A 24,114-nucleotide genomic window follows, 5' to 3' on the forward strand; every position below is an offset into this window, starting at 1 on the left:
GCAATAAATGGATTTTTAAATGGGAGGAAATGATATTGTTATTTATTTGGAAGCAATGTTGCAGCACTCTGTGTGGAAAAGAAAAACATGCCCAATGTGTTTAACTCTATTATTATTATTATTGTTATTATTACCCAACATCTTCTCTTGAAAGTAGATGTGGCCTTCAAAAGACTCCAAACTGCAAAGAATTTAGCTTTTTTCCCCCCCCACCCCAGAAATATGTTTGCTTTTAATGACATTTTCATCTATAAAAGCTAAAAATAACACACCTTATTAAATTCAAAGCACTCTGGGACACAGTTTGCTCTTTTTTAGCTGAGAAGGTAAAATTTTCCTAGGAGAGGCTCACGTTTTCTGTTGGGTTTGGTGTTTTGTCTGCCTGCCAGCTGCAGTTTTGTGTGGCTGTGGAAGATGGAGGGGACCCCTGAAGCATCATTCCCAAAGCTGGGGCTCTGAGGAGCTGCTGTCTCCTTCCTGCACGGACAGAAGTTGTTGCTGTCTCCTCCTTTTGTCAGGAGGAGGGGGAACGATGCCAACACAGCTCATGCAAGTGTTCAGGCCAATCACACTGCTCTGTACCTGCTCTTTCCACACCTTTGGTGTCATCAGATGTTTCTAGTTGCAGTCTAGCATTGTACAGCAAAAATCACTGGGAAACAGCTGAGTTGCTGTTTTGGTTTGGGAAGGGAGGGGATGGCTGAAACGACAATAATTTCAAATATTTTTTGGTACATCACTGTACAGTGCTGCATTTTAGATCCTCACCTTGGTTCCTGCTCAAAGCCTTGCCCCACCTGGGCTCAGGTTGGACCAGATCAGATTTTCTGTCACTTACTGAGATTCATTTGAGTTGTTTCCAGTTTCTCATCTCTTGCTGATTGTTTTAAGACAGTCACAGATGCAGCTCAGGGCAGGTCACCTCTCTTCTGGAGAGCAGTAAAAGGAACTGGAATATTATCCACAAGGGAAATCTCAACCCTTCTCTTTCCATTGCAACAACTGGATGTGGTTTTAGAATGTTAAGGTGCATATTAAATAATTTAAAGTCAAAAAGCAATCACAGTGGGCTGACTTTTGCTATTGCTGAACTTTGCAGTATTTTCTCCATTCCCCATGTGAGTTCCTGCCCTGATGAGGAGAGTCTTAGTGCCCCTCCACAGCAGTGATTTTTTACATGCTGCTCTGATTTAGGCTGCATGGGGTGATTGGACAGAGAAAAATATAAAAATCAGCAGCAGGAGTCATTTGTGAGGGGTGCCCACCACATAGCAGTGAGTTGGTCATGGTGTTGAAGGACATCTTTGCCTCCATAATTAGGATTTGTTCCCCAGGAGACCCTCTGCCCCCTTCATGAGTTTCTGAAAGATTGTGCAGGGGGTTGAAATGTTTTTGCAGCTGATCCACATGAAATACCATCAGGTTAAAGGAAAAGGAAAGCCACGTTTGCTGGATTATGGCTTCCAAATCCTTCAACTTCTGGAGAGGGCAGGAAGGGGATTGGAGAGGGAATCACGACTGGAGCAATTAATCTCACTGCAGCTTGGACAAGCCTCATCACAGGCTGACACTGATTTATGAACAAGGCTCTCGTATTTTTCTACTCTGTCTTGTGCAGGAGCAGAGTTAGATCTGCCCAGTGTAAGCTGGGATTGTTCTGTGGGAGCTGATGGTCTTTGCCAGATTTTTGGGGACAGTTTGTGGCCTCCCATCGTTGTTGGGTATTGTATTTGCAGGGACCCTCGTGGCAGAGAGGAATGATGAATCTGACTCCATGTTCTCAGAAGACTAATTTATTATTTTATGATACTATATTATATTAAAGAATACTATGCTATACTCAAGAATACAGGAAGGATACTTACAGAATGCTAAAAAGATAATAATGAAAATTCGTGACTCTCTCCAGAGTCTGACACAGCTTGGCACTGGTTGGCCAATGAGTGAAAATAATTCACCCCAGAATCCAATGAAACAATCACCTGTGGATAAACAATCTCCAAACACATTGCAAAGGAGCAACACACAGGAGAAGCAAATCAGATAATTATTGTTTTTCTTTTTCTCTGAGGTTTCTCAGCTTCCCAGGAGAAGAATCCTGGGCAAGGGGATTTCTCCAGAGAATGTGAATGTGACAGCTGGGAGATGGGTTCTGGTGCTGCTCCTCTGTCCTGGCTGTGATGGGGATGTTTAATGTGGGATGTGCAGTGAGGTCTGAGCTGCTCTCAGCCCTGCCTGCCCATGAGCCAGGGACTGCTGCAATGGGAGAGGCTCCTCTCTGGGGTCAGATGAGGGTTAAAACAGGTCAAGCCGTGGCTGTTGCTGTCCCTGTTCCCTGGGAGCAGAGCCTCTCCCCACCTGGCTCCACCAGGGAGTTGTGGAGAGTGAAAATGCCCCCCCTGAACCTCCTTTCCTCCAGGCTGAGCCCCGCCAGCTCCCTCGGCTGCTCCTCTCTGCCTGGCACTGAATGATTTCTTTTACCAGGTGGATTGAGCTGAGGAAGGAACCCCCTTTGCTCCCTCCCACCTGCACAGGCACTTTTGCCACAGTTCAGCTCTGTAAATCAAGTTATTTGCTGTACATCTGATCCATAATTCATCTTATATTCAGCCAACATGCTGCTGGTGAGCCAGCCACGAGGTTGTAGGAGCTTGGAGGTGGTGGTGGTGCTGACCAGCGGCATCCTTGATGGCCTCACAGGTTTTTTCTATCCTGAGTGATGGTTCCAGAGGTGGGAGCTGCCAAAACTCCCAGAAACCACATGTGGATGTTGGGCATCTGAATTCCTGGTGCCAGGAAAGTGCTGGGTTGGGTACTTCATGCCTCCTTTACGTGTAATTTGCAATCATGCAGAATTGGAGAGGGTTTTTTTTTTTCCTAAAGTGAAAAGATTCAACTCTCCTTTTGCACCCCATTCAGAGAGAATTTTGCTCATTTGTTCAGTTTGGACAGGAGCATGTTTGTCGTGCTGAGGTTAAAGATTGGATGTGAGACTGAGGAGTAGAGCTGGGAATTCTTCTTCATCCACCTCCAAACTCAGCTGCTTTAGAGCTCTTACCAGTTCAGACCATCACAGCTGCTGCTGGGACAGTCTTTGGTCTAATTTCACCTTTCTCAGCCATTTTGAAACTGGAGATTGCTGAAGCTTTCTGCTGAAATGCAAACAGCATTTCTGCCTCTGATCTCATTCCTTTCCTGGAGCTGCCCTTGCCTCTTTCTCTCACCCAAATCCAGACAGAGGCTTCCAGCAGGCCTCAAGCAGATACAACACTGACATTTCCCCAGATGATTTTCATTTCCTTCTGCCTCTGCCCTTCTCCAATCCAGCTGGGAGCTGAGGTTTCCAAATACCTTGAAGAAAATCTGTTCTTGTGGTTTTGCTGCGAGCTTCAGGGGAAGTCATGTGGAATTCTTCTCGAGATTTTCAGTCTTGTTTTCTAGCTCTTGCAGATTTAGACAGCTTATCAAAATGTAGATGCTGAACTGAATTAGTGAACTACTTGAAGATTTCCTGTCACTAATAATATATTTGGGTGTCAAACTGGGAGCTAATGGGGTTTTTGTGAGTTAAAACCACTTTTGTGCAGGGCAATGTCCCTTTGAAGCCAAAGGACAGATATTCAGAGGAGAAAAGTCAGTCCTGGACACACTCAAATGTCCTTACCACAGCTAAGCCTGTTCTAACTTCCCTGCCAAAACTTTTTTTTTCATTAAAAATATAAAATAAAAGAAGTATTTTAATTAAATACAAATTTCTGTGGAATATATCTGCTGCTTTCTAAAAGCATCCATGCTTTAGCAGTAACTCAAAGCCAGAACATCATGGCTCAACAGAACTATTTACATTTGAGAGCTTTTCAGTTGAAAATGTGTATGTTTTGGAATTGAAAATCTGTTTTATGGCTTTCATTTTTATGGGAACACTGGAAAAATTTCTGCTTCAGGGAAGGACTATTCTGACTCTAGTAAGATTTTTATTTTCAGAACTAAGCACTGTTTTCTCAAAGAGACATTTTTACATGTCATTTCTCATATATTTTTCTTCCCTCTTGCCTCTCAGACCATTTCCCTTGACTTGTTTAACCCTACTTGAAAACCAGTATGAGAAATGGGGTTTTGTGTTACTGGCTCTGTTGCCTGGCTCACTGTTTTGGGCAGTTTAACAAACATCCTGGAGGGCTCTCTGACCTGAGTGCAGCCGCAAAAATGCAGGTTTTAACAGCTGAAAGGTTATTTTCAGGGCTGAGATATATGGCAGCACTTTATCCACCTGAGCCCAGCCTCTGCTGGATGATCCAGTGCTTTGGGCAGGGCAAGCCCTGATGATTTTAATATAAATGGCTATGACAAGATGAGAGGCCAAATGCTGAGTGGATTTAATCATCTGACAAGTGCAATGATTAATCTTAAATATTCTCTAGTCAGTCCCAGAGTGGAATTTCTGCTTGGAAAAGAGGCCATCAGGCATGGCCATTGATTTGCTGGCAGCATGGCCACGATGTGCAGAGCAGGCTGGGGAAGCTGTGGGTGTGTGTAAAGCTGTTAGCAGTGACACACGATGAGCTGTTAAATAACTGCACAACCCATCAGGCAGGGGAAGGTGCTCCCAGCCTGGCCTGGGGCTCTCCCTTCCCTGGAGAACCACCCTGGGCTGGGACGTGTGGGATTTCCAGGAATTTAGGTGTGATTTTGGGTTCCCAAGTGCTGCTGCCTTTGCTTTCTCCAGGGTTCTCTCCCTCAGCTCCTTTCCCTTTAGGGTGTTCCTTGCAGGGTCTTTTTGCCTTTTTTTTTTTTTTTTTCTGACACTGGCTCCCTGTGCATGGGAAGACTGAGGGGGAGATGGCAGAAGCAGACTGTGCCTGGTGGGGCACATTTTCATTCTGGAGTTGGGCTCTTGTATTTCTGACATGTGAGTTTGGTCTCCAGCCCAGATCCAGGTCAGAGCAGGCAGTGAAATTGCATTTCCAGGGATTTCAGTAGCCCCAGACAATCTCCTCTCCCAGTCTGACCTGGGCTAGGCTGGAACGTGTCCAAAGCAGGGCAGCAAAGCTGGGGAAGGGGCTGGAGCACAAACCTGATGAGGAGCAGCTGGGGGGCTCAGTCTGGAGCAAAGGAGGCTCAGGAGGGACCTTCTGGCTCTGCACAGCTCCCTGATGGTGCAGCCAGGTGGGCTGAGACTCTGCTCCTATGAAACAAGGGACAGGACAAGAAAAAAAGCCTAAACTTGCACCAAGCAGGGTTTAGATTTTAGATTTCTTCACAGGAAGGGTGGTCAAGGAGTGGTGCTGAGCAGAGAGTCCTTGCAGAGCCTTCCTTTGAGTGCTCACAAACGCCAATCCAGCAATGCTGGGGCTCAGTGTTCAGCAGACAATGTGGGGAAAGCTTGACAAATGAGATTTGTTAGAGCAGACACTGCAGAAAGTCAGGGCCATGAAAAATGTAAGCCTAATACTGATTATTCATGGTGTGCTGGGATTTCCTGACGGGGTGTTTCAGGAGTCCTGGCTGACCTGGTCTGGGTAAGGAGCTCCTGAAGCAGTGCTGAGGAGCTCCTCTGAAACCTGAGGAGAGAAAAACCTGCAGCCACCGATGCTACCTCTGAAGCTGGGCTTAAAAACTCTTGATTGGGGATGGCATTCCAGTGTGGAGCAGGTGAAAGAAAAGCTCTCAGTGCCCTCAGGGCTATCAGTGGGGCAGCAGGGTGAAAATGGGTTTATTTAAAACATAAAATGTACTGTACAAATCCTCCATGCTCCCAGATCAGTGGTATCCATATTGACTGTGGAAACCTGGCTGCAGCCATTCTGCATCCATTTGATCAAATGATGCCTCTAGTTCCTGACTGGACTTGAATCCCACCACTTTTAAGAGAAAAAAGTGGTGTGATGCCCTGGATTCTTCCTGCTTGATAGTATCAGGCAGCCTTTCCACCATCTCTTTGAGAAGCAGCACTTGCTGCTTCCACATGACAGGAGAAAAATGTTTTACAGAGCAGTATTAATAATAATAGCAACATTAAAGTGTGGGGAAGGATTACAAAGGTAATTCTGAGATCTTTCTCAGTAATGCAGGCTATTAACAAAAGATAATCACCTTTAAGTTAGTCACCTTTAGCCCTGGAGTAAAATGGAGGCACAATTATTCAATGCAGTACAGAAGTAATTTAGAAAGAGATGGATGAACAGTCAGCTCACTCAGTTCTTGCTTGGGAAACCAGCCAGGACCATGTTCAAAAGGGAGGAAAAGTCTGTGGAAAGAATGGCAGCAGTAAATGAGTCATTCCTGGTGTCCTTCTCTCCATTCTTCCCTTGAATCTGAAGTTATTCACTCTTTGGAGCATGACAAGTGAAAGGAGGGAAAAATAGGAGAATTACGTTGAAAAGCAGTTTTCATGTTCCTTTTATGAGCAGTGTTTGGGAGGCTTTTTTACTCTGGACTGCCATGAAAGATCTGGGTCCATTCTCTGTCAGAGTGCAGGGGTTTTGTCATCAGAAACTCTGGCCATGTTCACCCTTTCTGTCCTGCTGGGTCCGTGGCAGAGGGCAGCCTGAAGAATGAGTTTTGTATGGAAAAGGCACCGTGTCTGCTGGGGTTTTCTGGATGCCCTTGACCTCCACATCTGCTGAGGTGGGTGCTGCTGCCTGTGCTGGCCCACGTGAGCTCCTGGAGATGGGTTTTGCTGCTTTCTTGCTGTGTCGCTGTGTTTTAGTGGTCTGGTGTAATAGGTGGCACTGAGTTTTTATTGGGCATTGTGTGGGAGATGCTTTTCCTGTACAAGCTGGGTCAAACCCCAGCAACTTTCCCTGTTGTGTGAAAATGAGGAGCACAGAGGTCTGGGCAGAGTCTTGTGGCTCTTAGAGCTGTGTGTGTACCACATTCCTGTTGAGAGCAGAGTTTCTTCTTTTTGGGGAAAGAAGAAAGTGGAAGCAGCTGAAAATCAAATCCTTCATGTGCTTTGTTCACCTGAAACCCAAAGCAATTTGTGAGTTCACTTTCAATATCTTTCTATTAAAGCAGACCTTTTTTTTTTTTCTTTTTCCCCCTAGAAATTGCTCTCAGGTTCTTGATCAGCTTGAATAAGCACAATGCCTCCCCTTGTCAGAGGGGCCCACTTCAGCTGTAAATCTGATGCTGAGAAATTAGATTTCTCTGCTGCTCCCAAGCTGTCATCAGAGGAGTGAGACAAGAGCAGCTCGTGGGGAGAGCTGAGTGTGGCACTGCAGGCTCCTCAGGGCCCTGAGCTCTCCAGAAAGGCAGTTTGCCCTTCAAATTCTTACATCATTTGAGGTGATGAAAAGAGCTGTGGGCAGAACCTGGGCACCAGGAGCTGTTGAACTCCTGCTGCGTTCAGCTGAGACAAATAAGAGAATCCCCCAGCTGGTGTTACCCAAGTTTTAGAGGTGAAAAAAGTGTTTTCATCTTTCAGAAGCCACAGCAAGGATGGGTGGTGTCTCATCTGTGCATGGTGGTGACACATTGGTAGTGAAGTGTCCCTGCTGACCTTTCAGGCTGGGGCCAGAACTCTTTTTAAAATTACTAATGGACAACTCACAGCATCCACTGGTCACCAAAATACCATGGAACTGGTCCTCAACTCCAGAGACTGCTGAGAAGAAAAAGTTTATAAATACAGAATATATTAATAATATATAATATAAATACAGAAAATATAATATTAATATAAATATGGAATATATAATATAGACTATACATTCAGAAACTATAATATAATATATAATATATAATATATAATATATAACAAATCCTTCATGTGCTTTGTTCACCTGAAACCCAAAGCAATTTGTGAGTTCACTTTCAATATCTTTCTATTAAAGCAGACCTTTTTTTTTTTTCTTTTTCCCCCTAGAAATTGCTCTCAGGTTCTTGATCAGCTTGAATAAGCACAATGCCTCCCCTTGTCAGAGGGGCCCACTTCAGCTGTAAATCTGATGCTGAGAAATTAGATTTCTCTGCTGCTCCCAAGCTGTCATCAGAGGAGTGAGACAAGAGCAGCTCGTGGGGAGAGCTGAGTGTGGCACTGCAGGCTCCTCAGGGCGCTGAGCTCTCCAGAAAGGCAGTCTGCCCTTCAAATTCTTACATCATTTGAGGTGATGAAAAGAGCTGTGGGCAGAACCTGGGCACCAGGAGCTGTTGAACTCCTGCTGCGTTCAGCTGAGACAAATAAGAGAATCCCCCAGCTGGTGTTACCCAAGTTTTAGAGGTGAAAAAAGTGTTTTCATCTTTCAGAAGCCACAGCAAGGATGGGTGGTGTCTCATCTGTGCATGGTGGTGACACATTGGTAGTGAAGTGTCCCTGCTGACCTTTCAGGCTGGGGCCAGAACTCTTTTTAAAATTACTAATGGACAACTCACAGCATCCACTGGTCACCAAAATACCATGGAACTGGTCCTCAACTCCAGAGACTGCTGAGAAGAAAAAGTTTATAAATACAGAATATATTAATAATATATAATATAAATACAGAACATATAATATTAATATAAATACAGAATATATAATATAGACTATACATTCAGAAACTATAATATAATATATATGTAACATATAACATATAACATATAACATATAACATATAACATATATAATATATATACAAAAATATTAACACAGAACTCTTTGTTCTGCTTTTGATGGCCTTTACTCTTCATGTTTCAGGATTTTCTCTGCAGACATAAAATTCAGAAGAACATTAAAAAAAAAAAAAAAAAAAAAAAAAAAAAAATTATTTGCAGAATACATTTGTCCTACTTAGGCCAAGCATGTGCTTAATGACATCTTTCAGCTCCTTTCACTTGCTGTGGTTCTAGGATTACAAGATTATGGTTTTGTCTTGGGTCATGCATAGACAAGGTTAGTTCTGGAGGTGGCTGCACCATGTGCACTGATGCTTTCATGAAGGAATTCAGATTTAGGAGGGAAAAGTCTGCAAGATTTGACTCTGAAAGCAGAGCTCAGCCGTGAAAAGCACATTAAAACACAGGAGCCTAATCAATCCTGCCTATGTTATGCAAACACACGGTCTGGAATAAAACTTGTGTACTTTTGATTACACTATCTGCACACTGCAATGGTTTGAGGCAATTTTGTTAGTTTAGGGAAAAGATAACTGCTCTGAAAAAAGTAATTTCTTCTGTAATTTTCTGGATGTAACATCACATCAGAATGGTTAATATTAAATCAATTAGTGAATGCAAAATATATGTGACATTACAGGCTTGAAATTTTAAAAGTTGAAATGAAACCTTGTCCTTTGATGCTTTTTTCAGGGTTTTCAATATTATCAAGTGCATTTATTTCCAAATAGGACAAATAAAAAAAGAAGTGTTTCATATCACTGAAATGGCAACTTACTAATACCATAATCCTAAAATATTAAAAATTAACACATTTTAACAACAACAAGTGAATCATACTTAGTGGAAAATATTAGAGCACTTTCTAATAGCATGCTTTATGATCTATACAGTCCTTTGCCTCAAGACTGTCAATGTAGCAGAGATGACAGGCACGTTCTTAACGTCCAAAGAAGTGAAAGACTGTCATAAAAAGACTTTTAATCCAGAAATGGAACTCTTGGAAGAGAAGTTAAAAATCAGAATTGAGACATTTTTCTCTCTTTAAGACCAATTTTACCAATGATCTAAGTTTAGGAATTTCCAGGGACTGCTCTGCAACTCCTCACTCCTAAGTCACTGTGGCTGTGAAGGACACCCTTTGCTGCTATACTAAATTATCTCTGCAAGGCTGGGCTTTGGCAATATGAAACTTAGAACCCAGAAAGAGATTAATAAGCAGGAACAGAACAATTCCTGAACCAGTAAAGCATTTCTCCTCTTGGACACGGAATTACAAAATGCTCAGAAATTAACTACAAAGAGAGCCAATAAAAAAGTGCCTCCACACGTGAAATGTTAAATTTCCCAGTTCTGAAGGCAGGCTTTTAAATCAGGGAGTGACAAGCCTGTATGAAGCATGCCAGTGACGAGTTTTTTCTGCGGAAAAAAAAAATACAGAAAAAAAAAAAAAAAAAAAAAAAAAAAAAAAGCAGAGATTTTCTTGGAATCACATGTTTCCAGACACAGAGGACCTGAGAGTAAAGCTCCAGATATAATCCTGAGATTTGGCAGTGCTCTTTGTATCATATTAAGTGATGGTCTACAGCACTGGCTAATTGCTGCAGGCTGAAAACCAATCCTGGCTCCTGACAGAGGTCTTCTGCTCATTCTCAGCACAGAAGTTTCTCCAGTTCTTCTGGGGGAGTGGGAAATATCACTTTCTAAAGGACATAGGTACAAAACGACAGAGTGATATAACCTATGTGCAGCTTGAACAGTGTTTTCCACTGTTTTATTCAAAACAAAATTTGAGTATAGGCAACTAAAATGATCTACTGATGTGTTGCTGAATAACCAAATAGGTTATTTTGGTTTTATAAGCCTCAGAAATCTGTTGAAGAGCAGCAGAAGAGAGGGTAGGCTGCTGGTTAAAACAGGGCAGTGTGTGATCTGGACTTGATGGATATATACAGAATTAATCCACATTTCTCCTCCCAGTCCTCTGTGAACCAACCTATGTGCAGATTCCAGGAGAGGCAGTGTTACCTGCCAGGTACAGCACCACTGTGAAAATAATTCTCTTTTTAATGTTCGTTAAATTTGGACTCTTTTTGGACCCTGGAACAGGCATTCCTCTTAGGCACAAAAGCTTTTGGGGCAGCAGCTCCTCTCCTAGGTCTGCCATGGGTGACCCTGATGCAAGTCAGGGCAAGGTTTGGAATTGGGGTGGGCTCCCTCCTCTCCTTTAGGGTGGATTTCTGGCAGCTGAAGCTGTCCTTGGCCCCAGTGAGATAATCTCCAGGTTCCACTGGAAGCTTTGTCCCACGGCTCCCTGCAGGGGTAGGACAGGCAGGGTGAGAAAAGTGATTTGCTGCAGAGCTGTCAGACTCAGTTCTTGGGATGCAGGGGAGTGGAGCTCGTCCTGCTCCTGCCAGCTTCCAGCCAAATCCCCTTTATTTTTACAAGCATCCTCCCCCTGCTCCTGGGCCTGGCTCTGCCATTCCACGGCTCTGCTGTGGCTGTCTGTCCCTGCTGAGCAGCTCTGTCTGTCTGGAGATGTTCCCTTTTGCTTTTTGGCACCTTGCAGGGCAGCAGGGATCTCCCAGGGCTGATATATCGGGGAAGTCAATATCTGCTGTCCTGTGGAGCTTCTCACTCTGGAAAATCAGCAGCAATTCACTGTGGAGGGGGGAACTGGGGCAAAAAGGTGATTTATCTCAGGTGGGGATGGCTGTTCTCCTGCCCCCCGTTCTCCTGCCCCCCTGTCTCTGCCACCTGTTCTCCTGTCCCCTTTGTTCTACTGTCCCCTGTTCTCTGTCCCCCTTTTCTCCTGTCCCCTGTCCCCCTGTTCTCCTATCCCCCTGTTCTTCTGTCCCCTTTTTCTTCTGTCCCCCTGTTCTCCTGTCCCCTTTTTCTCCTGTCCCCTTTTTCTCCCGCTCCCTGTTCTTCTGTCCCCCCTTTCTCCTATCCCCCTGTTCTCCTGTCCCCTTTTTCTCCTGTCCCCTGTCCCTCTTTCCCCCTGTTCTCCTGTCCCCTTGTTTTCCTGTCCCATTTTTCTCCTGCCCCCTTTTTCTCCTATCCCCTGTTCTTCTGTCCCCTCTTCTCCTGTCCCCCTGTCCCTGCCCCTGTCCTCCTGTCCCCCTGTCCCTGTCTCTGTTCTCCTGTCCTCCTGTCCCCTGTTTTCCTGTCCCCCTGTCCTCCTGTCCCCCTGTCCCTGTCTCTGTTCTCCTGTCCTCCTGTCCCCTGTTTTCCTGTCCCCCTGTCCTCCTGTCCCCCTGTCCCTGTCTCTGTTCTCCTGTCCTCCTGTCCCCTGTTTTCCTGTCCCCCTGTCCTCCTGTCCCCCTGTCCCTGCCCCTGTTCTCCTGTCCTCCTGTCCCTGTCCTCCTGTCCCCCTGTCCCTCTGTCCCTGTCCCTGCCCTGCTGATGCCTCCAGGGCTGGTGGCTTCGTGGGGCTTTGTCTCCATCACGTTCCGGCAGGCTGCCACACAAACCCAAACATCAAAGGGCTGGCATGTGTGTGTGTTTTTCTGCAGCAGCTTTCTAGGTTTTACTGGGCTGTAAAATACAGCCAGGAGGATATAAAAACAAAGCTGTGATGGACTTAGCAGAGAGCCAAAGCGAGCGAGGGGAGAAATGATGGAAATGAGAAAAAGGGCTATGAGCAAGGAATGATGTATCAGCTCTGTGTCAGGAGGAACAGATTTTGGAATAACTGTGAAGAGCATAAAACTGGTTTAGTCATTAAGGGAGGGGGGGATACAGTAAAAGAAAGAAAAAAGAAAAAAATGAGAAAAAAGCTGAATAAAAATGAGTAAAGGAGGGAACTTCAAAGCATAAATATCTCGACTGCATGACACTGATGTTTTGAACAGTTGTTCTGTGTGAGATAGCAGCAGTGATTTTAATGAACTTTAAAGAGCAGTATAAATAGGAACAAACAAAGAAAGAGAATCACATTAGCTCAGAGCGAGGCACTGAGCTAATTGACTGAACAAGATTTAAATGGCAGGTTATTATTTTTTTATTTATGTGGATTAACCTATTTTTTTTCTATTTGGGCTTAAGAAAATGGAATAAAATAAACCCGAGCATCTCAATTTGGGTTTTCAAGGGAATCGAATGCTTGCTTGATTTCCGTGAAGAACGTGAGCTGACAAGGCAAAGGGCAGTGAAATGGTGGAGCAGAGAAAGCAGGAGCCCTTTGCTGGCCTGTAAAGGGGCTGGCTGGGTAGAAGAATTCATTTTAGTTTGATGCACAAACTCCCTCTGATGTTTCAAATGGATTTCACAGTGTGGCTGCATGGGGACTCAGAGCATCAGAACCATCAGAAACGGGGTAAAAACAGGTCACCTTGTCCCTGCAGTGGGTCACCTCATTCTCATCCTGGCTTTGGATTTTCTGAGGCTTCGGATTTTCATTTGTTTGCACTTGAGCTGCTTCTGGCTTTATCATGAGCTGTGGGCTCCACTTCTGGGGGAGGTGAAGCTGCCCCACCTATGGCAGCCACTCCTGGGCTTGGAGAGTGTGGGGTACCACTGGTGGCTGCCTTCCTGGGCTTACACACTCAATTAAAAGTCCTTTTATTATTATTATATCTCTCAGTAATGCTTTACTGACGGTTAAGGAACAATTAGAGCATTTTCCCCCCAGTTCTGGTAGGAGTGAACAAAAAACTCAGTGCAGAAAACTCTGTGTGAAGTAAATTAGAAAGTCAGCTGATGTCTGAAAGTTGGAAAAGTACCAGTCAGTGGGGTATTTTCTGAGACCCTGACGAAGGTGAGGAAATGATGAATCTGACTCCATGTTCTTAGACTCCATCTTATCAGAAGGCTAATTTATTATTCTATTCTATTCTATTCTATTCTGGAATACTAAACTAAACTATACTAAAAGAATAGAGAAAGGATACAGACAGAAGCTAGAAAAGATACTACTGAAAAACTCGTGACTCTCCAGAGCCCTGACACAGCTTGGCCCTGATTGGCCAATGAGTGAAAACAATTCACATGAAACCAATGAAACAATCACTTGTGGGTAAACAATCTCCAAACACATTGCAAAGCAGCAAAACACAGGAGAAGCAACTGAGATAATATTGTTTTTCTTTTTCTCTGAGGCTTCTCAGCTTCCCCGGAGAAGAATCCTGGGCAAAGGGATTTTTCAGAAAATATGACAGTGACAAGCCAGACCCACTTGTGCCTCTGACATTTCTAGCCAAACCTGTCTCACCTGTTGTACATTTGGTGGACTAGGAGTCACTGCTGTGGAGACAGAAAAAAGGGAGCCAGCCCTGAATATTTGCAGTGTCAGAAGCATGCTGGGCTGTAGAGTAAGTGGGTTGTCTTGTTAGACAAATTTGTGGTCCTTCAAGAACTGTTAAGGAAATTAATTAAAAATTACAATCTCTAATTTGGTACATGACTGGAAAGCCAATTTCCTGTGTACTTGAGGTGTAGAGCAGTACAAATTTGGATTGCAATCGCTGTTTTTAATTCCCATCCTGACTTGCCCCACAAAGACTTCAAAGTTTTGACCCACTTCAAGCATTAATGAGCTCATCAGCTCCTCCCAAGGCCCATCATCCCTCTGCTGCTTGTGAAACAGGTTTCTTTTGCCCTGGGAAAGAAGCTCCCACCCCACAGACCCTGCTCTCAGTGCCACTCTTTGAGCTGCCTTTTTGTGTGCCATTTCTCCCTGGAAGAGGCTGTGCAGGGATTTCTGTGCTGACCACCCACAATCCTTGAATATTTTGCCAAAATCCAGCAGCTGAAGGGGGGAATCATGTCCTTGATTTGTTAACCACAGTTCTGGGTGTGGGTCAGAACAGTAGAGCCTGGAGAAAATCCAGACTTTTTCCATCAGCTTTTCCAACTGTCACCCCCCATCATCATTTTCCTTCTTTGATTAAAGAGCAACGTGGATTCAGAAACCCCCTAAAAAATGCAACCTTTGGTGGAAATGCCATTAATCTGACAAATATGGACCTGACTCCGTATTTGTTTTAAATTAAAATTCTGGAGGAACCCATGTGCTTTTCATATTCATTCTTCATCACCACAAAACGGACCAGCCCAAGATGGACATTTCTGGGCTGCTCAGATGGCGAGGTATTAGAGTAATTACAATTATCAGCACTGAGATTAAGGGATTTGGGTTGAGAACAGAGGGAATTGGGGAATGAAAAAGCAGAGAAAAGGCAGAAGAAAAAAGGAAAAATGCTTCAGTGCCTTCCCTCGCAACACAAAACCAGCTGCTTCTCAGTCCATCAGCTCCTCTTGTGTGCTTTATTTTTAGTGACCATGGCCTCAGACACCATGAGAAGTCCTTGTGGGTGTGTGCAGAGTTGGAGGGAACAAGGCAGCTCAAAGCAGAGAGGAACCCACAGCTCTGCCAGATTCCAGAATCCAGCCCGACTCCAGTGCTTGCTCGAGCCCTGCCAGACGTTCAGGGAGTGGAAAGGCTCTTGCAGTGCTGTTTGCAGGAGGTTTAATAGGTCAGTCTGTTCTTTTTGGCTTTGCTGAGCCAGGTTCCTGAGCCAGGCATCCTGACTTCCTTAGTGCCAAAGCCCTGACACAGTCAGTGGGGCTGACTTATGGGAAGTGCCTGGCCTTGCCTGGCTTTGAGGCTGTTGATCTCCCTCTGAGGGATTCAGGTGGGTGGTTCAAGACAGGAATATCAGAGCTTCCATTCAGGGTTGTCAGAGCTCCTGGTCCTGGCCATGCTGGGCTTGGGTGCTTCTGGTTCTTAAGTTTTGTCTCTTTACATTGTCAGTAAGAAAGAAAAGGTTGTAGAGAGAAGTGTCCTAAATGTTTTGTTCTAATTCTTATTACTCTTTCTTTTAGTTACTGTTAATAAATTTTCTTTATTCCTTTTTCAAGTTTTAAACCTGTTTTACCTTTCTCTTAATCCTATACCACAACAAGAAATAAATTAATACATTCTAGTGAGTACTCTAGTAATTAGCCAACACGGAACCCACCACAGCCTGGAAGCTCCACACTTCATGTCCTCATCCAACAGAAATCATGTCCTGGGTTTTCTCATTAGCATGAGCAAGGAGGGTTCACTTGGTGCAGGTTTCATAAGGATCTTTCCTCCATGTGTCCATTGGTGTGCAGCACTGACTTCTCTTTTACCTGATCTTGGTGCCCTCCAGAGCAGGACTGGGTCACAGAAACTTCTGTGCTAGCAGAGATGCCTTGAGAGGCTTCTAGAGCAGAGGCTGGGCAGAGTTAAAGAATAAAGTAGGGATTTATGAAAAGGATCTCTTCAATGGATCCACCTTGGGCAGCACAAGAGCCCAGCCAGGGCTGCACCCAAGATGAACCCAAATGGATTGTTGTGTGTGCCTGAGCTGTGAGGAGAGCTGCTGACCCTTGGTGTGGAGCTCAGAGTTCTACACCAGTGCAGTGCAGAAACTGGAAAATATAAAAGCTCGAACTTAAGGCATCAGCAGGATACTGAATTTTTTAAACAAGAAATTTTTTTTATGCTTTGCTGAGGGATGGTGAGTTCAGACAGAATGACTCCTAAGGGGAGACCCCACCATCATCCTCATCCTCAGGCTGGTGTGGGCTGCAGTGGTCACTGGAGCTGGGAACAGCCCAACTCCATCCCTGTGCTCTGGGCTGAACCTGCCCCAAATGGGCTGAGGTTTCTGCAAGTGCAGGTTTTGCTGAGCTCATGGGAACCCTGACTTTACAAAAGCTTGTAGGTTGCCCATATTTTTTTGAAGGACATCCCCAATAAAAGGCCTGGTCCAAACTGGAAAAGGCAGGGAAGAATTTTTAAGGAAAAATTTGCTTGAACTCATTAACTCAGCTAAAAGTCATTTTTGTTTCTATCCTCATCCAAGAAAGAGGCAGGTCATTTTAGATATAAATTAAAGAGAAAATATTGCTGAAGGCAGACTGTTCACCTGTAAAATCTCATCTCAAATCATTAAAGTTTGGCAAAGCTGTGTAAACAACTGAGGCTAAGAAACATTCAGCAGCTTTAAAACTTGATACTGTACTGCAGATATTCACGGGCAATTACATCACATCAAAATAAAAGGTTTTAACTAATATTAAGAAAATTTATGATTTGAACAGGCCAGAATTTAAGTTAGTGCCTTGTGTAAATGTAGGTATGATTGCCTTTCATTTCATGGTTACCCACTATTTTTTTTTTCAAATACCCTATCAGAATCTTGTCAAGCATTAAGTGGTAAAAGGGGAATAGCCTGAATAAATCAGATGTTTATGCTGCCCCTGAGAAGCACTCCACAGTTCACTGTCAGTAGCATCTTGGGACTCTTTCTCAGGAATGTAATAAGCCAGATATATGCTAAAATTCAGAATATATTTGTTTTGGACCTCTGAGATCTGGAGCTCTGTGATTCACTGCAAAAGCAAAGCTGTCCCAAAACTGACCTGCAGAAACTTCTTGCACATTTTGGTGAAATCCTGGAAGTTCAGAATAGCAGAGGTGAGAGGCAGCTTTATCTGCTAAACTGTCTGTGCTTTTTTTTTTAAAAAATCCACCCTGTGTAATTAATATTGGACCTAATGAATTTTGAAAACCTTAATTGTTTCTTGCTCTTTTTTGCAGTCATTTCAATTCTTTTGCCCCACAAAAAAAAAAAAAGAAAAAAAAAAGAAAAAAAAAGGTGCTCAACTGGTGAAAACAAACCAACTCTGTTATTCTCTGGCACCAAGAACACAATAATGAAGTCAATATTAGTCAGACATTCTTCAGTGAATTACTGAGAGGCAAATTTAAAACGGTGTTACAAATAATTCCTCATAATTACAATGGAAATGATGAGCACCCATAATCATGCCTCGCAGCTATGTTTGCTAATAAGAAGGCAAAGCAGAGGAGTATGGTGAGGTTTTTTTTGTATTGATGCCTCTGACCTAGAACAGAGGCTTGACAGAGTTATAGAATAAAGGAGGAATTTATTAAAAGACCTTGGGCAGCACAAGAGCCCAGCCAGGGCTGCACCCAAGATGAACCCAAATGGTCCCAAAATGCACGAGCGCTCCCGGGGTCTCTCCCTGGGATCAGCTCTGCTCCATGTGCACATTGCAGTTCAGTGTCCAATTCCAGCTCAGCCCCTGCACTCCCATCCTGCTTGTTTTTCTCTCTGCAGCCCACGGGGTTTGTGCTCTTGGGCTGAGATTTGGATCATTTGTCCTTGGTGCCCAGCTGGAGCAGGAATTGTTTTGTCTCCCTGCTCTGTGCACAGAGCTCACCATCCCCTCAATATGCAGCCCAGACCCACACACTAAAGCAGCACAGAATCTGAAAAATAAAAAAGCTAAACCTGAGGCATCAGTACGATTTTTAGTGTAGTCTCCAGTTTTCAGACCAGCTGGAGCAAACAACCTTCACTACCTCACACATAGACAGAGATGCACTGACCAAACCTCTGACCCTGTTTGGATTTTCTAGATTATCTTTGAGGTCCCTTCCAACCCGAATATTCCATTATTCTCTGGTGGTGGCATCAGCAAGCGTGGGTTTGTTGCCATCTTTTGGGAGCTGCTGCATCTTTCCCTCTCTCAGCTCACAAAGATAAGTCCTGTTGAAGCTGGAGGCTTCAGCAGCCCCCCACTGCTCTGGTGTGAGCTCTGCCTTGAGCTCTGAGCGCTTTTAGTGCCATTCCTGGAACTGTGGTGTCTGGGGAGAGGCATTTGAGAACTGCAGAGCATTAGCATGCTGACAGGGAGGTAATGCATGGAAAACATTTGACCTCCCTCTGGCTCCTGTGGCTGGGAGGGCTCTGATCTCATTTACAGCAACACAAATCCAGAGTAGCCACGTTAAGCACATTAAATTTAGTGGAGTTACTCTGGGTTTATAGTTCTGCACCTGGTACGTGGGAGATGTCACCAGCAGCCTTTCTGAGATGGAAAGGAAGGGAGTAATGAAGGCAACTTGCAAATGAAAGGATGAAAGCAGCTCCCAACAACAGGACTTTTGCAGGGATGTGAAATTTATTGGGAGTTGCTGCAGGCTCAGCTTTATTTAAAACCAGCTCACACCTTTGGTGCTGGAAATACAGAATTAGGAATCTACAGGCATTGAGTTTTTCAAACATGTGAAAGGCTACCTGGGGCCTGCCTGGAAGAAAAGGTTCCTCAGAGCAGTTTAGAAAAAGTTAAAGAATGGGGAAGGCTGAGCTTTCACTTTCTCATTTTCCCTTTTTTATCTAAGAAAGAAGGGAAGATGGAGAAGACTCAAAAAAAAAAAAAATCCCAAAATAAAACAGAAAAAGGAGGGGAATAAAAACTGAAGCAATTTTTAAAAATTAGTTTGAGGAATTACACAGTAACAGTTGCCACATTTTAAAATTTTTCTCTCTGCATGTGTAAAGCACCAGTGAAAGATCCACCACACATTTCAGCCGGGGGTCAACCCCAACCTCCAAATCCAATGTTACCAACCAGTCGTTTTATTTTTTCCAAATACACATAGAAAATTCAAAATATCTGGAAACTGAAGACTTTTTGTGCAAGAGCTCCAGAGAACCTGTGCTTTCCTGGCAGTGGATGCAGTGAGAAACCTGAATAATGTGGCTCAGAGCCTGGCCCAGTATTGGATGGCCCTCAGAGATGGGTGCAGACTGGGAAAAGAAACTTCCTTTTAATTTGGGGTGGGGAATACTGCTGGGAAAGGAGATGTGGAGGGCAAAGCTGAGGGCTGGAAGGATCTTCTCTCCTTCCTCAAGGCCAGACTCTCTGCCCACATGCAGCCACCACCAGGTGAACGAAGGGCTCCATGTGGCTCCTCTCCTCATAAGGTACCTTGAAGCAAAAAGAAAGCTCTGAAAGTGTCTCATTTTCTGTTTCCTGTTTCCCTTTTTTTTTTTTCCCAAGCTGTGTCTGTGGTCAGTCTCTCTGCGTGTTGGTTTTCCTCTCCACCCCTGACACCACAAGGGTTGATTTTGCAGCAGGCAGGATCCTCTCTGCCCTCTGCTGTGTCCCATTGCAGAGCTCCTCAAAGCCTCTCATTTGTCCTCATCAGACTTAATTTGGACAAAAACGCCACAGATTGCGCCTGTCTTACAGGACTTGGTTGCCTAATGGTTTTAAATCACAAAACAATTTTTTGTCACTTTGCTTCTGATTCTCAGAAAATCCAGGCTGAGCTTTGGAGCTCAGTGAGTCTGGGGAATGCACGCTGGGATTTCACATTCTATTGCTTTCTACACAGGAGGAAACCCAGAGCTGCTGAAAATCTGAGGCTGTTTGGAATTTCTGGAGCTCTTTCTGCATTTCCTTGCTGATCCCAGGCAAGAAGCATCCAGCTGACACTGATGCAGGTGTTTCAGGGTGTGACTGAAAATATTTCCTGAGTGCAAAGGTAGGAGCAGGGCTGAGCAATTCTTTGTGGATTTTTGCCAGATTGATGTAATACCCTTGCACTAATTCATTGATAGAGTCATGTTTCTAATGAGATAAAATATTAAATGAAAATAAAATAAGGAAAAAATAAATTAAAAAAGTAAAATATTAAATTGAAAAAAATTTCTAAGTGAAATATTAAAATTAAAAAAATGAAATATTAAAATAATATATTAAATTAAAATAAGATACTAATAACTTTAAAATATTAAACTTTAAACTAAATATAAATATTAAATTAAAAATTTAAAATTTTAAAATATTAAAAATAAAAATAAAGTGAAATATTAAAATAAAATAGAATATTAAAATAAAGTAAAATAAAATAAAATAAACCTAAACAGAATAAATGGCAATTTACCAGCAGCCTTTCCATGGTGAGGCTGAGGCAGGGAGTCTGAAGCAGCCCTCCAAACCTCAGTGTGCTCTTCAGAGAGGAGAGAGGATTCTCCAACAGAAAACAGTGTTTGTTTCTGCCTTTGCTCCGTGATTGCTGACCTGACTTCCTTGACATTTACCTGATGGTGATGAACAGGAAACAACTCCACTGGTCAGAGCAGAAACAGCCCAGGCTCAATTAAAGCATCTCTAATTCTGGAAACTGAATTTATCACAAGATGCTTTAATGCAGAGTGTGTGAGGACCAGACAAACCTGAATCCTGCTGCATTTCTGCCAGGAGGTGCCTCAGAGTTGATTCAAGGACGAGGTTCAAGCAGTGACCTCGAGGAAATTGTGATCTCTGTCCCGTGTCTGGCCCAAACCCAAAGCCCAGGCAGCACTGACGGCGTGGATGGCGGTGACCATGTGAATTATCTTTGCTTTTAGGTGGAACTTGTGGCTTAGCTCGGCTTGGACAAAGCTCCAGAGCCCCTCAAGGGCTGCCAGGCTTTGTTAGGAGGGGCTCCCATGCTGACTGTCAGCAGGCTGAGCTTCAGCTGATACCCAATTAGCTGATTATCCCAAAGGGAATTGAAAATGAAGGTTATCTTTCAACTTGTGATGAGCTTCCAAATAAATATTCAACGTGCATTTAATAAGACAGTTTTATGCATTATTTAAGTATCAATTGATGGGTGGGAGACGAAAGACTAAGCTACTGATGCTGAGGTTTGAAAGGCAAGAGCAGGAATCTGCTGAATGAGGCCTTAAAGGAGATTTGCATCTCTCATTTTATTGGAATATTATTTACACAGCAATCACGAAAAGAATTTCAGTGAGAATTCATTTCCGCATTTTGGTTGGTTGGGATTTTTTTTTTTTTTTTTTTTTTTTTTTTGTTTGTTTCCAAAACACTCCAGCAAGGACACAAGATTAGAGAAGAGGGGATGCCAAAGGTGCTGCAGCCTCCACCTCAGGGCAAGATCAGCTCTCCTGGGGTCAGGGTGTAACTTGTCCCTGGAGTTTTGTTGCTGGCTCAGCTCGTGGTTCATGTCTGTGGTTAGATCTGTTCCCTTGAGCTCAGAGCGTCCCTCTCTCCTCTTGCTTCTGGCGTATTCCAGGACGGACACTGCTGGGGCAGGCCTCCTCTCTGAGGAGTGAAACTGCTGCTGGGAATGGGGGTTTTTGGTGTTGCAGTGGGAAGTGTGGGCACCTCCTCCGGGTGCTGGTGGGTTGGTGGTGCAGTGCCACAGCGTGCCCTGCGGGGCCTGCCCCACCACAGGAATGGCACCAAGGAACCTTGGCTGCGGCCTCCAAGGGCCTGCCCCCGCGCCAGGGACGTCTGACCCACCTCACAGCAATGCCCGCTTCTGAAATGGACCTTTCCTCCCCTTTTCCTCCAAAAATACCGCCTGAAACCTTGGTGGTTTCTTTCAAAAGGGTCTCATCCCTGCCAGAAGGGCAGACTGGGCTGATGCCCTGTGGCTCCAGCCCTGCGGGATGGCCCTGCAGCTCTCCTCCCGTGGGAGAACCGAGAGGGGAGCAAACCCCGCGGCCCTGGAGGTGCCACTTGGTTAATTAAATAAATAAACCAGTGACCTCTGAGACTGGGGTGAAAACAAGAAGGAGAGGAGGAAAGTGGCTTTTCTCCCTGCAGTGTTTTTGCCTCTTCAGTGCCTCGTTGTTTGGCTGCCCAGTGGGACTCAGCTCCTCTGTTTTCCCTAACACCCCGTGGTATTCCAAATATTATTTCCAAATATTGTTTTATGCACCTTTTTAAAAATTTTTTTTCATTTTTAATTTTTTTTTTATTTTTATTTTTTAAGAAAAGGTGCTAAAACAAAAGGTTCTAAAATAAAAGCAGAAGGTCTGTCCTGATTTGTGGGGCTTTCTTTTTCAGCTCTCTCTTTTAAGTAATTTCTTAATCTAGTTGGGATTATTTGTCTTTGCTCTTACAAAATGTTTTTCCCTCTAAAGGAAAAACTGCCAATGTATTATTAAAGGGAGGTCAGATCCCAGTGACCTTTTCCTTGTTGGTTCAGTGTTTGTAGAGAAAACATAAAGAGTGGGTTTTGTTAAAAGATGCTGTTGAGAAATAAGAACTTGAGTTCAATTTGCCTTTTCCCTTCAATTTTCTGTTTTTCCCTCCCTCTTTCACTCAGGGCAACATGACCTATTTTCTGTATATATGCATTTTCCTGGACTAATTTATCTAGCACTGAGTATTTGCATTTTCATTACTTTAAGAAAGATTGCATCTCCATTTTAATTGAAAAAATCACCTGTTTTATTTGAAATATAAATAATTGTCAAATGTTTTCTCTGATGGTTATGGAGATTTGTTTTAAAGCTTTTATTTTGCATCTGATATTTTGATGCTTCCTTTAATTTGGTGCACACAACCATATTTCTTAATATCTTTAAATTATCTCAAGCATGTCAAAAAGGTAGATTTTTCAAAACAGCTCAGAACTAGAACTCTGAATAATTGATTTCTACTTTTAGTTGTTAAACTAAAAAATGTTTCTTAATTTCTTTCTGATAGCACCAAGAGGAAGATTATTCAGCAGAACAAATAGGGGACCCTAAATGTTTAGTTTAATTCATTTTGCTTCAGCTGCATGCTCTGAGACCATTTAAATCCCTCCTTAGGAATTAAACAGTGATGATTTTTCTGAAACAAATGTATAGGAAGGAAAAACCTAAACATTTCAAAATATCTTCAAGATGCTAAGCAGAAACAGTTTTTCCTTTTCTCAAATATGACCATGTCTCCTAAATTCCATCCTTCCTCCCTTAAAGAAGCATTACTCCCTTCCTTACCACGTAGTAGTTACTATGAGATGGTTCCTATTCCTAATTCCTGTAGGTTCCCTAAAATAACATCAAAGGAAAAGGTGCTTCTGGAAGGTGATGCAGCCCTTTTGCCTTTCTCTAATAACCACAGGGATTAAATGTTATTAGGGATTAAACATAACATTATTTAATAAATCATGTCACCTAAACGATGTTATTTCATATATTCAAGGGAAAGGACAAAGCTGGGCCTGTAGAAGTGCCCTGTTAAGCTCAGCTTACATTGTGCAGTGTTTAAAGAGGCTCACTTGCACATTTAGGGTGCAAATGTTCTGTGCCACAGAGCAGAGGCAAGGGGAAACAGTGGAGCTGCTGAGGAAAGGCAATAACACCAGCAGCAAGATGTAGATTAGTCGATATTAACAGCCACATTAATTTAGGTGGAGTTGATGAGCCAGCACAGGAGGTTCCTCCTCACAACCAGCATCGTGCAGGGGCCAGGAGAGGTCACACAGTGAAATATGGGCACTGCTGAGGGCTCCTGGTGCTTTCAGGGTGCTGCATGTCTGTATCACTGCCAAAGCTCCACTGAAATCCAACTGGGGCGTTCCATCCTCGTTTTCTGTTTCTGCTGGGTACCCCAAAAAACCTGTCCTGGGTTACAATATTAAGATATATTCTATATATATCTATATATAGATATAGCCCATCCTCAAGAGCTGCTGAAAACAAGGAGGGACATTGTTTTTTCCTTATCTCCTGTTAATGGGCCCATCAATGCCCTTTTTCCACATGACTCAGAGATAATTCCCTCCAGGAGCCATTTCTGTTTAATGGACCCAGATCATGACTCACAGAATTATATCAGCCCACTGTGAGATGCTCTGCCCACAGGGGAGGAGCTAGGCATCCCCGCCTGGATGTAATCTGGGGTTTGGGACAGAGCAGTCAGTCTGGATTCCCAGAG

The sequence above is a fragment of the Pyrgilauda ruficollis genome, unplaced genomic scaffold (assembly GCF_017590135.1).
Source record: "Pyrgilauda ruficollis isolate IOZ18807 unplaced genomic scaffold, ASM1759013v1 scaffold136, whole genome shotgun sequence".
In the NCBI taxonomy this organism is placed as follows: Eukaryota; Metazoa; Chordata; class Aves; order Passeriformes; family Passeridae; genus Pyrgilauda; species Pyrgilauda ruficollis.